The sequence below is a fragment of the Haemaphysalis longicornis genome, unplaced genomic scaffold (assembly GCF_048455015.1).
Source record: "Haemaphysalis longicornis isolate Haplotype H1 unplaced genomic scaffold, Haemaphysalis longicornis Haplotype H1 scaffold_13, whole genome shotgun sequence".
In the NCBI taxonomy this organism is placed as follows: domain Eukaryota; kingdom Metazoa; phylum Arthropoda; class Arachnida; order Ixodida; family Ixodidae; genus Haemaphysalis; species Haemaphysalis longicornis.
In genome coordinates this window covers 88,836,499-88,851,323 of record NW_027526233.1, presented here as the reverse complement: position 1 = coordinate 88,851,323, position 14,825 = coordinate 88,836,499, and positions in this window count along the sequence as shown.

Genomic DNA, 14,825 nt, shown 5'->3' with positions numbered 1-14,825 from the left:
GAAGCTGCAGGGTTTGCGGCCGGCGCGAGCTCTAATGCAGCTGGTATTGCTGTGCTTGAGCTGCAGAGTTACCTGGGTGACGCCGACGGAGCTTGCTGAAATATGTGCGTGGTCAAAACGATTCAGACGAGTGTTTTAAGGCCGTGATCTTGTTCAAGCTCAGGTGTGCTGTTTTGCAGTATTACCACGATACAGACGCTCATGGTAGCGCGCTATAGACATGTCGAAAGGTTTGCGGGTATGCTACCCGGCCCGGACTGAAGTCACAAATATGTAGTTACGTACGCACATGCCACGTCTGCCAAGATCGTTAACCGCAAGGCCATTAGGTGCCTGGCTTGTTACAGCCTATCATGAGCGCAAAGCCATGGGAGATCCTGGCGTATGATCTGGTGGGCCCGCTGCCGTGAAGCAAGCGAGGGTACAAGTTTGTACTCGTGGTGATATGCCCCTTAGGTGGGATCACTGAACTGTATCCGCTACGCAAATCGACAGCACAGGAGGTCCTACAGAAGCTGTCGGAGGTGCTCTGCCGCTTTGGATTCCCGGAGCGGCTGATTACTGACAACTCCAGGTAATTCACAATAAGGTTGTATCGTGAAGCGTCAGAGGCCATGGATGTCAGTCAGCAAACAACTTCGTGCTATCATCCCCAGTCTAACGTGACAGAGCGCCGCAATCGCGACGTCAAGCCACTGCTCAGAGCATGCGCCAGACGACATCAAGACTGCGACAACCACTTGAGCTCAAACTCCTTCGCTCTGCGACAAAGCGTGAATCGGCGTACTGGCTTCACGCCAGCGTTCCTCATGTTCGGCAGGGAGCTGAACACGCCGATGGACACGGTTCTGGCCAGGCACCCAAAAGGAGACCCCGCGGAAGGAGTAGAGACGGCTTACGCACGGCGCTTGCGTGAGCGGTTGGCAACGCCATCAAGGACGTGAGCCGCAGTCGCGGAAAGGCTAGGAACGACCAGACGGGGACCTATGACTGATCTCATCGAGACGTGTCGTACCAGGTGGGTGACACTGTCTTGAAATAGAACCACTCGCTAAGCGAGGCTCGCGCGTGGTTAGTGACCGGTCTCGCACCCAGGTCGGTCGGACCATTCATGGTAGCTGAGAGGATCTCGCGGCTAAATTGCTAGCTCACAGGCCCGAGTTTGGATCGAATGAGCAGCCCCATTCACGTGAAAGAGGTGAACCAGTACTTCCAGAGGGAAGAAACTGCTGACACTCCGACCTGAGGTGCGCAAGAACGCGAGCTCAAGGGAGGCGAGGAGGGAAGTCTTCGACGCACCACTACAACCGATCGGCGAGTCCGTTGACCGGTCGGGCCACCATCTCCTGTGGGTTCAGGCCTGCAAACCCAGGGTCCGTGTGATCCCCCAACCTCGACGTCAACACGCCAGGCCTGCTCCGAGCCAGCCGCTACCCTGGAGGAACGAGAGCCGAGCTGATTAGCAAAAACAGTCCTCTGTCGCCTGTACAACGAGAGAGCTTCGCGGTGGGGTGGCTCTCGTGGTCAGCGGATTTCGCCCCGCCCCCATGTTGGTGGAGGCAGCCGCAGGAGGTGATCCGAGCGGAAGCAATCGTCGGCCCTTGGCCGACTTGCCACCTGGGAGGTCCCACCACGAACGTGGCCTCCACCCAGGACAAGTCGTGAGGGGTCGTCACTGCTGGCCCGTAACCGCCGGCGGTGCGGCAAGGAAACACACCGTTGGCATGGTGAGAACCGTCGTGGGAAGTTAACACCTGGGAGCAGCCTCATGCCCGGGCCCTGTCCTCAAACTGCCCAGCCTACTTCACCGGCGGGGCCTGCGGAGTTGGGCCGCCCGACAGTGCACGCAGCCAGCCTTGGGTGCAGCCTGGTTATTCCGGGTCAACCGGCGCAGTGCGGTTAACTATGTGGGTGCGACGTGCGGTGCAACGTGGACTTTGGCGCAGTTGCGCATATGCTGTGTTGGACTGTTAGGACCCCGAGGAGTGGGCTCTGCAGCGCAACAAACGGTGAGATCATCGATGGCTGGAGTCTCTAGAGGTCGAGGTGCTTCGGTGAAGGGGGGAGGGTTATTGGAAACCGGGAGTCCCGGCGTTTTCCCCATTCCTTGCCACCTGCCTCTGGGGCGAGAGGAAGGGATTCCCTCTCTTCTCCACGCCGCGCCCTCTCCCCGCCGCCGAGCAGGATAGTTGTGGAAGTGGCGCGGCAGACCTCCTCACGTGACCGGATTGTTAGGGGGGGGTAGGCCTGCTCGGTGTGTGCGGGACGCAGGTGGGCTCGCTTTTGGGGTCGAGTGGTGGTCCACTACACACGTCAGTACCCGAGCTCCGGCATTCCCTTCTTTGGCCTGCCCCCATTGAGCCTTTTTCCTGATCTTCGCCGGTCGGCTGGGTCACGATGATCGAGGGCCAAAGAACCTTATTGGCGAGCCAATAAATGCCAGTTTGGCTGTTTCGTTGTATCTTGTGTGTAACGTGCTGTTCTCCGCCGCTACGGTGGTGGGTTGCCCGTGGCAGACTTCAGTGGAGCTAGCCTTGCGGCCATCTCCTGTGCAAGGTAGGCCAGAGTTAGAACCCTGGTCTCCACAATATCACGGAATGATTTTTATGGTACCTAGTGCCAACTGAAATGAGGGATTAGGATGATTAAACCGCTTTCAGATTTGGCCTAATTCCTGATATTATTTTTAAAGATTACCATAATATAATACAGTCTGGTATCATCATGGTGTACATGATGACGGCATCAGGCAGTAAAAGTTCTGAAGCAACCGGCTAGTAAAAGTACAAACCTTTGTTTGAAAAACTCGGGTATAAAAATAGCTATATATATATAAAACCAATAACCTCTAGGCTAATGGTTTTGCAATGCTGTCTCTCTTTAAAAACTCGGGTTGAATAAAATATAAGAAAAGTACAGTGCTACATCAAAAAGTACAGAATAGTGCTGGCCTTTCCGATGACAGCGTATGTTTTAAGGTTTCGTGGTATTGATCAGTCTTCTCCAGGGGCCGAAACCTGCTGGGTGCCAGAAGCAATAGGAAGGGTTCCGGAAGATATCAGGCATCACGCAGGCTCAGTATTGTTTTTTGTCGGCGCCCATCGCGTTTAAATGCGTGGGAATTCAACCCCGCGGGATGTTTTCCAGCGCCATTCTTGATGTTATTACTGTTTTTTAGACGCTTCAGCCGTCTGGATCTCTTTTGCCTCTCATAGGAAATGCATAAATTACAATCTAAACAGGGTTCTATAGATCTGGCTGGCCTTTTAAGCTCTACTAGAACTGCAGTTGACTTTGCCCTGCCACCTCGTGCCATTGGCTGTAAGATGATGAATGCAGTGGTTCTAATCTGAACTCCGAAACTATGCAGTAGTGAGATAAGTAAGAAATAGGGATCTAAATAGCACGTCCTGTAGATGTAAGTTCTCGGTGACATTTAAACCTTACTTTGCTTGTACGCGGTCAGCATGTTTGGCAACCCTGGTCACGAAAATGCACCCCTCTAATCTAACACAACGCGTGTGCCCAGTTTCCCCCTTTTGCGTGCACTAAAAAGCGCTTCTGGGTCCTCGTTCTAAAGAACTGCGGTCTCACCCCTGTAATAAATGGATCTTATGCGGATAGTAGCAGTTTTAACTTGAAAACGTGAAGAGAGCGTTCACTGCTACGAGTTTCTTTTGAAAAAGAGCGGTGATGGGTCCTCTTTAAAATGGGCTATGCCTACCAAATAATTGATTTTTTTTTCTGCAATTCTTTAAGTGTTCTACGATAAAGATTGTCGAACATGCGTTCAGGTTGTCAGTGCTGACGGCCGTGCAAACCCAACCGATGTGACACTGGATTGATCGTTTAACCTATACAACAACAGCAACACAGCAACACCAGGTTGCTCCACTGCACAGCAACTTACCCAACACAATAAGTGCCAGAGGAATGTGAGGAAGGAACATGCCATTGCACATAAGTGCGTCTGGCATCCAGGAAACGCTTAAGGAATAGCAGTGGAGTTGGAAGTCCTAATGCAAGTTAGGACCAAGTATTCCATTTGGGTATGTCCACATACGGTTGCGAGTGCCTGTAAGCAATTCATTAGTCTGTAAATATACCACATTTAGTAAATGAGAATGCCGAAGAAAGGCGAAAATTTCCCACAATGAGATGCCCTATGAGACCAAATGGAGGTTACTCAACATATTCCAAATAAATATCCGTGAATGCATCTGTTTTCTTTAAAACCCAGCTGCATTTTATACCTGTCTTTGTTCAAGTAGCAACAAGCTTTGTCACACATCACACGGGCTTTGTATTTTCCCGAGAAAATTTGTCAAAAGGTTTCTCTGCCAGCGGGTGCTCTTGTTCAGCCGACTGTCGCCCGAGCAGTCTGTCAGATTTGAAGATATACAGCCTCATTTACTATTACACCCGACCATCTGGTCCATCATATATACATCACGTTGAATAGAAAGCAGCCCAAGGCCTTCTGAAGCATTGCCATGTCATAAATCCTTCTATACAAAAAATAGCACCGCCATTCGACATCCCACTACTAGAACCTTCTCAGCATTCGAAAAGCTTGGACGTGAATGCAATTGGCACTGCTTGATATCGGGCTGGATACTGCACAATTTACCACTGTCTACCCGTTATATTGGCACTATGCACCTGTCACCCAAAAACATGCCAGTTCGCTTCCTTCCTAATGAAGGCTTGCCTAGAGATCTGAATAAGTTCCGTATGCTGGTTACGCAGAATCGAGGCTGCCATTTCAATTTTCTGGTAAATCACCGTGCATTTATTTTGTGATAAATAGCTGGCACGAGAGAGTTGTCGTGTGGCCAGAAACACTGCGTATATTTCAAGTATTATGTTCTTATTAAGCGATTAACCACTGTTTCCCCGCTTTATAAGTACTAAGGGCATGGGACGAAATGCAGTAAAGTTTTCCACCAGTGTCTTGTCTACGTCGCAAGCTGACAGTGGCAGGGCAAATGTTAATGGAGTACCAATTAAGATAGAACTGCGCAATACGAAGGCTCAAAAATACTTCCTAGGCTCAACGCGCTGTTGTCGCTTTTTTTCATCCGGCTTCCCAAGGATTCCCTCGAGAGATCATTATAATCATCATCATCATCAACCTATCTACGCCCACTGGAGGGGAAAGGCCTCTTCTTTTGGTCTCCAACTTCCCCGGTCCTGTGTTAACTGCTACCAATTTATCCTAGCAATCTTCGTGATCTCATCTGCCCATCTAACTTTCTGTCGTCTCCAGCAACGCTTGCCTTCTCTAGGAATACACTCTGTTGCCCTTAATGACCAACGGTCATCTTACCTTCGCATTACCCTCCCTGCCCACGTCCATTTCTTCTTCCAAAGTTCTACTAAGATGTACTTAACACGCGTTTGTTCCCTGACCCACTGCTCTCTCTTCCTGTGCCTCAAAGTTACACCTATCATCTTCTGCCCCATTGCCCACTGAGTCGTTCTCAATTTAAGTTTAACCTTCTCAATCAGCCTCCAAGTTTCTGGCCCGAAAGTGAGTACAGGTAAGATGGAGCTGTCGTACACTTTCTTCTTCAGGTACAATGGTAGGCTGCCATTCATTATCTGACAATGTCTGCCATCTGCACTCGATCCCATTCTTATCCTTGTCATTATCTCTACCTCATGGTTGGGACCCGGGGTCACATCTTCGCCTAAGAATATATATTCGCTTACCACTTCCACTGCCTCGCCACCTATCGAAAAGCGCTGTGCTGTCCCGAGGTTATTGATCATTATTTTGGTTTTCTGCATATTAGTTTTCAAGCCCACGGTTCAACTATGTAGGTCCAGAGCGGAAAGCATGCTTTGCAATTCGTGCCCCGAGTTACTTAGCAAGGCAACGTCATCAGCAAATTTGAGGTTAAAAAGGTATTCTTTATTTACCCTTACTCCCACCTGTTCCCAAACCAACGTTCTGAATACTTCTTGTAAACTTGCTGTGAATAACATTGGAGAGATTGTGTCTCCTTGTCTGACGCCTTTCCTTATAAGTATTTTACTGCTCTCCTTTTGGAGGATAATGGTAGCTGTTGACCCATTGTAGATATCTTCTAGTATTCTTACTTAATTCTCATCTACCCCCTTGTTCCGTATTGCCTCAATGACTGGTGAGGTTTCGACCGAGTCAAATGCTTTTCCATAATCTATGAAGGCTGTATATAGGGGTTCAGTATATTCAGCGCAACTCTCTATCACTTGATTGATCGTGTGAATTGGATCCTCTGTTGAATAGCCCTTAGGGCACCCTGCACGCTCTTTAGGTTGACGGAAATCTAAGGTTGCCAAAATTCTGTTAGCCATCACCTCGGTAAGTACTTTTAAGACGACCGAGTTACACAGCACTAAGAGTTCCACAGCACTCAATTTGCGGATTACCTTGTATCTCAGCAGCATGCATGGCACTGCCACGCCGATTGTGATACATGGTATACATGCCCGCGAAATTAAACCTTTCGAATAAGAGCGCTAGCGAAAGGGTACGAACGGCGCAAAAATGACAAACGTAGCGCTATTTCTCACAGTGAACTCTATTATCTCCAGAAACACTGAATATACAAGAAACCAAAGACAACACCTCTGTACTGTTATTTTCGTGTTTTTCCGCTTGCACGGCGGCTCAACATGCAATGCTGGTTCTATTCCCGCGCGGCGGTCGCTTTTCTGGTGGTTGCGAAAAGGGAAAAAACCCGTGTGTTCGCCATATCGGGGCACGTTAAAGATCTTCAGCAGGAAAAATGTATTCTGGAGCTATCACTACGAAGAACGTGATCGCCTGGGTAGCGCCGGCGTGTTAAATCTGGTAGTCATCCTCATAATGGTTCAACATGCACCACCTGCTCAATTAAGGTCTTACGTAAAACGAACAACATTGCCGCGCGTACAGGCAATATATTCACATGGTACAACGCAAATCAGCAAGACGTGTTGCCCGTATGTTCGTGACTTCGGAAAACGGTAGTGTTTCGTCGTGTACTACAGGCCAAAAATTTTGGTCTGTGTGGCTGGCTGCCGGTCCGTTACTTCAGCCGCCTGGCCAAAGGTGAAATTATTCGTGAGCAATACGTTTACATTGGAAATGATTTCTAGGAGAATAAACCATAAAAATGTTCCTCTTTTCAACCATTACATACAAATGATAATATCTGTCCTATTTTAGGAGACGTGTCCTTGCAAGTCAACTGTTTGTAGCACTGTTTTTATAAATGTAGACGCGGCCTCTATTTTAGCTAGAGCAAACAGATCATACCTGGATGAGCACAACGCTTAGCAGAAAATACAGAAACAAAAACCCCGCGTCATCAAAACAGAGTCAATAGTGGTAAGTCACAAAAAAGAAAGGGTCCAAGCGGGGCCTCCAGATATAATTTCAAGTGAAACAAAAACAGCGGATGTTTTTGCGGGGTCGAAAAACCGAGACACACACCAAGGGCTGACTTACAACTGCTTTTTAAACATATGATGAGTATGATGAACATAATATCTCACAGATAGCGAATATATATATAGTGAAAAGATTTATTTATTCCAAATAGCGAACCTGGAGGCCAACTGTGAGAAAGAGATAATTAAAAGAATAACAATGGGGTGCAGTGCATTCTGCAGGCATTCTCAGGTACTGAATGGCAGCCTGCCATTGTCCGTGAAGAAGGAAGTGTTTGACAGCTGCATCTTAACGCCCTCACCTACGCGGCTGAAAATGGAGGCTCACTAATGAGGGTACAACTTAAAAAAGCTGACTCAGCGTTCCATGGAACGGAAGGTGGTAGGTGTAACGTTAAGGTACAAGAAAGCGGAGTGGGTCGGGGCACAATTGCGTACTAAGGAGGTATAAGAAGAAATGAAGAACAATATTTTGGGTGTGGGCAGGGCATGTACTGGCAAGACAACATAGCCGTTGGTCATTAATGGTAACAGAGTGGTTACCAATAAAAGGCAAGCATGGCAGGGAGTGGCCGAACGTTTGATAGGCAGATGAGATAAGAAGTTTGTGGGAATAAAGTGCTCCCAGTAAGCACATGACAGGGATAATTGGAGATCTTTGGGAGAGGCCTTTCGGCTGCAGTGGGCGTAGACAGGCTGATGGTGATGTTAATGATGACGGCGCTATTGATGAGCTGCGCACCTAATCTAAATGCCATACATGTGTCTGATAGTTCGGCGCGCCAGTATTCATCAAGGAAAAAAACAAATCTAAAACTCCTTTGAAGTATCAAAATAAGGGAAAAGAGAAAGAACAAATAACTGCATCTCTGAAGAGCCACAGGGCTGTGCAAATCCCACGTCACCGTAGACGGCACGACGTACCCTGCCGCATTCGTTGCCTTGCCTAACTGCTCCCACGGCGTAATTCTCGGAATGGACTTTTTGATGGACTACGGCGCAATAATTGATCTGCAGACCAAGTCGATAACTTTTTCCTCCGATCACTCCATGACGGTGGAACCGAACCCCGAACACCGTGCAGCTGTAAGGACCACCGATGATCTTGTCACCCTGCCACCCCCCGCAAGCTAATGATCACCGTCTAATGTGAAGGTGCTGCTCCTGGCGTCGACGCTATCGTGGAGAGCGACCAAAGGTTGCTTTTCGACCGCGATATGTGTTTCGCAAGACGCAATGCGCGGTTTAAGCAACGGAAATCAATAGTTTTGGTCACCAAATTTACCGAGGAGTACCAGCATATAAATAAGGGCGCTGCAATTCTGTTCCTCGAAGAGACGCAACAAGTAAGTGACGTGATCGCAGTCGCCGATTTTGAACACGCACCCGAACATACCTTCATGCTCCCGCATCCTTTCAACGTGAATCCAGCGCTACCGCGAGAAGAAAGGAACCAGTTATTGTCTTTGCTGAATCGCTACAGCGAGTGTTTTTGGTCGAACTCAAAGTTACGTCAGAGACGTCTGGCGAAGCACCGGATAATAACCGAAGATCAAGCCCGACCTACCCGACAGTTACCGTATCACGTGTCTTCACACGAGCGCGAAGCATCCGGACTCAAGTAGAGGACATGATCAGCGACGACATAATACAGCCATCTAAAAGCCCGTCGGCGGCACCGGTCGTACCCATGACGAAAAAAACATGGAACTTTAAGGTTCTGCGTTGAATATCGGTGACTGAACAAAATTACCAAAAAAATCGTGTACCCCCGCCACGAATTGGCGACGCCGTCGACCACCTCTGCAACGCGAAGTACTCATCAATGGATGTGAACACCGGCTACTGGCAAATTGAAGTTGACGTAAGAGACCCAGAGAAGACTGCAATTATAACCCCAGACGGTCTATACAACTTCAAGGAGATGCCGTTTGGGCTGTGCACGGCGCCAGCAACGTTTCAATGATGATGATGGTTGGTGTTTCATGGCGCAAGGCCAACGAGGGCAAAGAGCGCCAGAAAAGAAGTTATATGATGAAGCGAGGTGATTACCACAAAAAAAAGGTAGGTATAAAATCATGTAAATCGGACATAGTAAAATCAATTAAAAGTAATGGTGATGGCTGGTGTATAGGGCCAGATTTGATTATGCGTGATATGAGATAAGGTTTAAAAACTTAACAGCTGACAAATAATCAAAAACACGTTTCATAGAAACACTGGCATCGTCCCCTAGAAACAGCGATGGATGTAGTGGGATATGTTGTCTGTAGAGTTCTCTGAAGTGTTTGTGTCGTGTTGTGTGAAGTGCCTTGCATGTTATTAGTATGTGGACTACGGATAGGCCCTCCCCGCACCTGCTACACAGAGGTCTAGGAGATCCCGTGAGCAGGTGGGAATGTGTTGCATGCGTGTGGCCTATCCGTAATCGAGCCAGGGTAACTTCGTTGTGTCTGTTGTGAGTATCAGTGGTGTATGCTCCCAAGAGTGGCTTTATAATGTGTAGTTTGTTGTTAGTCTGTTGATTCCAGTGTGCTTGCCATGTTGTGCGAAGGTGTTGTCTGATGTGTGATTTGAGGTCGGTGTAGGGTACTGTTGTTACGTCAACGGTAGTTGTAAGGGCAGCAGCGGCCGCCATTCGGTCTGCGGTCTCATTACCTGGAATTCCAGAGTGCCCTGGCACCCAGCACACGGTCACCTCAAGGTTTAACGCATGCACAGACATAAGAGTACTAATGAGAGCACTGACCACATGGTTTTTAGACTTCTGTGAGTATAATGTACGCACAACACTTAAAGTATAATGTACGCACAGTATAATGTACGCACAGTGAGTATAATGTACGCACAGCACGCACAACACGTGCCTCGTATACCTCGACGACGTTGTGGTATTCCACCGAACTTTGCATGAACACCTTGAAAGGTTGGAGTCCGTTCTCGAGGCTATTCGCGCATTGGGGTTAACGCTGAAACCCGAAAGATGCCGCTTCGCTTAAGAGGAACTCAAGTTTTTGGAACGCGTAATCAACGCCGCGGGATTTCTCCTGATCCAGCGAAAACATGTGCCGTAGCAAACTTCGCAAGACCACAAGAGAGAAAGAGCGTGCGAAGATTTCTTGGACTATGCGCATAGTATACCGGCGCTTCGTAACAAGCTTCGCACGCATTGCGGAGCCACAAACGCGCTTGACAAAGAATAGCATCCCTTTCGCCTGGAAAAACGCCCAAATAAAGTATTCTGCGAGCTGCAACAACGCCTGCAAAACCCGCCCCAGCTTGCTGATTTTGACGAAAACGCCGACACGGAAAAGAACACGGGCACCAGCGATAGAGGTTTGGGTGCCCTCCTTATCCAAATGCAAAGCATTTGCACAAACGTATTCGCAAATGCAACCGTGGTCTGTCGAAGGGGGAAAAAACTATTCTGCCTCCGAAAAAGAGTGCCTGGCTATCATATGATCCATTTCAAAATTTCAAGGTTGATCGGACAGACAGATCGGACAGTTGAAGGGCAGACCGTTCAAGGTTGTGACAGACAACCATGCGCTCTGTTGGCTCGCCAATTTGAAGTACTGCTCTGGCCGCCTTGGGCGGGGGAGCTTGCGCCTGAAGAGTTCGACGTTACAATAGTCTACAAATCCGGCAGGAAACAATCCGACGCTGACTGCCTGTCTCGCGCCCCCGTGGACCCACCACCGCAAGACACTGATAAAGACATCGCGTTCTTCGGAGTCGTGACAGAGAGCGACCTAGCCGCCCAGCAGCGTGCCGACCCAGAACTGCGCGTCATGATCGACTACCTCGAAGAACGCTACGTCACCGTGCATAGGGCCTTCAATCGGACACTACCAGCATTTAGCATCAAAAACTCCGTACTCGTGAAGAAGAATTTCAGCCCCGGAACGAGAAGGAATTATCTACTTTTCACCCCCGCAGACGTTCGTTACAAAATTTTGGAAGCGTCCCATGACGACCTGTTTTCCGGACACCACGCAACAGCCCGCACTATAGCAAAAATCAAGGCGAAGTACTTCTTGCCTCGACTTACATCCGACGTCACCCACTACGTTCGGAGTTGCCGCGACTGCCTGCGACGAAAAACGCCACCGACAATACCCACCGGAATACTACAACCGATTGCCGTCCTATCGAGGCCATTTCAACAAATCGGAATGGACCTTCTGGGCCCATTCCCTACGCCGTCATATCGAGGCCATTTCAACAAATCGGAATGGACCTTCTGGGCCCATTCCCTACGTCAAGATCACAGAACAAGTGGATTGTCGTAGAGACAGGCTACATGACGCGCTACGCAGAGAACGCCGCTCCTCCGACCGAGACTGCCCAAGAAGTCGCCAAATTCTTAATAAACCAAATTTTGCTGCGACATGGAGCCCCTGAAGTCCTAATAACGGACTGCGGAACGGCCTTCACTGCGAAGCTTATGCAAGAAATCTTACGCTAAAGCAACAGCAATTACCGAAGAACGAAGGTGTACCACCCCCAAACGAAGAAACTAACGAAACGCCTGAACAAGAAAATCGCGGATATGCTGTCAACGTACGTCAACGTTCAAGATACAACTTGGGACGAAGTCCTATCGTATTTCACGTTTGTGTGCAATACGGCTATCAAAGTTAAAAACGTGGCGCAAACTAGACGGGACAAGAGAGACAAGAAACACAGATACAGGCTTGTCTCTCTTGTCTTGTCTCTCTTGTCCCGTCTAGTTTGCGCCACGTTTTTAACTTTGTTTGAACTATGTACCAACTAGCTCAGCAACAAGTTTTGTTAAGACGGCTATCAAGGAAACCACAGAGATGACACCGTTCGAGCTTGTCTACGGAAGACGGCCAACTACGATGTTTGACGCGATGCTTCCCTGGGTGGAAGAAGACGACTTCAGCGCAAACATCCAAGGATACCTTCAGCGTGCGGAGGGGTCCCGCCAGCTCGCTCGAGTTCGCACAACGGACAAGCAGCTGGTGGATGCAAGACGCTACAACCTGCGTCGCCGAGCCGCCGAGTACAGCCCAGGGGATCGTGTGTGGGATTGGACTCTCATCCGACGACGTTGACTCAGTGAAAAACTTCTTCGACGGTATTTCGGACCCTACCGGATTGTACAGCGTGCCGGACACCTTACCTACGAGGTGATCCCCGTTGCTGATTCCTGAACATCACGACGACGCACGCTCCCCGAAGTCGTCCACGTGGTTCACTCCAATAAACTTCTCTTTTCTTCAAGACCACTACGTCTTTTTTGGCTACGTGACAATTTATATATAAATATATATATATATATATATATATATATATATATATATAAATATATATGTATATATATATATATAAATATATATATATATATATATATATATATATATATATATATATATATATATATATATATATATAAATATATATGTATATATATATATATAAATATATATATATATATATATATATATATATATATATATATATATATATATATATATATATATATATATATATATATATATATATATATATATTTATATATACAGTCGAACACGGATATATCGAACTCCAAGGGGATCGCGACGAATTAGTTCGATATATGAAAAATTCGATATAAGAAATATGGGCTCTGGGACCTCACCTATGGCGGACGATCACTTACCGATCGTCGCATTCAAGAATGACAACTAATTCCGCACTCACGACGCAACAGGACACTTTATTTCCGTGAAAAAAAAATCGCTCATCTTGGCCAACTTCTTCGTCCTGGAAATGAAATTAAAGACGCTAGTCTCGATCTTCTCGAGGCTGCACAACTAGAAAATTCAAGCAGCACGCTCCGCCTTTCCACACCATGCACAACACGCACGCAGAAGAACAGCGCGCACGTACCGCAAGAACTTTGAAGGGAACAATTCCAAGACTCTCTGAACGGACTCCAACAAAGCGCGCGCGATGGTCATCTGCTAAAGAAACAGTGATATCCGAAAGGTGCGGGACAACTCGCCAAACAGCAGCAACAGCAGCAAAATGCAAAAGAAGGAGGAGGCCGCCAGCGCGTTCGTTCCCTCTTCCCTTTCCCGAGACGACATCGGGGGAAGACAGACCCAGAGAGAGAGAAAGAAACTCTTTTTCGGCAAGCCGGGGAACGTAGCAGCCGAAAAAAAAAAGGACGTGCGCAGTCGGGGCATCCCTACCTCGCACTGTCATATTTTCGGAGCGTTCGGGCTTGTGTGCATAGAGAGATCTAGCATACCGGGCTCCGTCCGCTAACGCTACGGCGGCCGGTAGCGGGGCACGACTGGGCAAGCGCAAATTCGTTCCGGTAGGGGGGATTAGTTACGCGAGCCAGTCTTTGCCATGCCCCCGCATTCCTCCACATCCTCCTCAACCTCAATCGGGAGTGCAGCGACCGCCGAAGAGCACCTTCCAACTCGCGCGGCGTTCAAAATACGCAATGTCGGGAAAAATACGGTTTGATATAAACGTACGAATTCCTATACTTTTACACAGAATTTTCAAGGGGATAATTTATGAGTTCGATATAGACAATAATTCGATATACCCGTGTTCGATATATCCGTGTTCGACTGTATATATATAAATATATATATATATATATATATATATGTATATATGTATGTACATAGAGTTAGAAACATAAACACGCCCACAGTTGCCGAGGCATTAATGAAAAGAAATACAGACACACACGAGGAAACACATTTAAAAAAGTTTACTGACGTGTCAGCCAGAGGACTTCCTTTCTTTCTGTGAAGAAATAAAGTGCCCCTCAAGAATCGTCACTAAACTTTGATATTGTTAATCTTTTGCTTGCGTTTCCCAGTTTGTACGTACCTTATATATATATATCTATATATATATATATATATATATATATATATATATATATATATATATATATATATATATATATATATATATATATATATATATATGTTGGACCTCTGGGTTCTCCAGCTGCGGCGCGATGCTCAGAAACCGGAGCGACACGTCGTGATCCGATGACGCTTTAATGGAATCTAGAAGAAGTGGCGCGAGCCGACGCAGCCACATGAGCATGCGGCAGCTCGTGACAAGCGTAATGAAATCATGATGATCAGCGTCGTCTGCTAGAAGGGGTGAAGACGAGAAATTCACAACAATCTCCCCCGCCAACAGATGTACGCTAGGTGCCTTCCAAAGGGGGGAGTAGCTGCGCGGTTCTCTTCACTATAGTGTCGCTGGGCAAAAGTTTAGTACACCCTAACGATGCCCATTGCGTCCGCCGATGAGTTTTTGCTAAACGACAGAGCTCTCTTGGGTGCTGTCTTCCTACGAATAGTACTGTGTTGTTTTGTGCCCTAAGTTTGGTCGGATGTGCAGCAGCTGGCAAC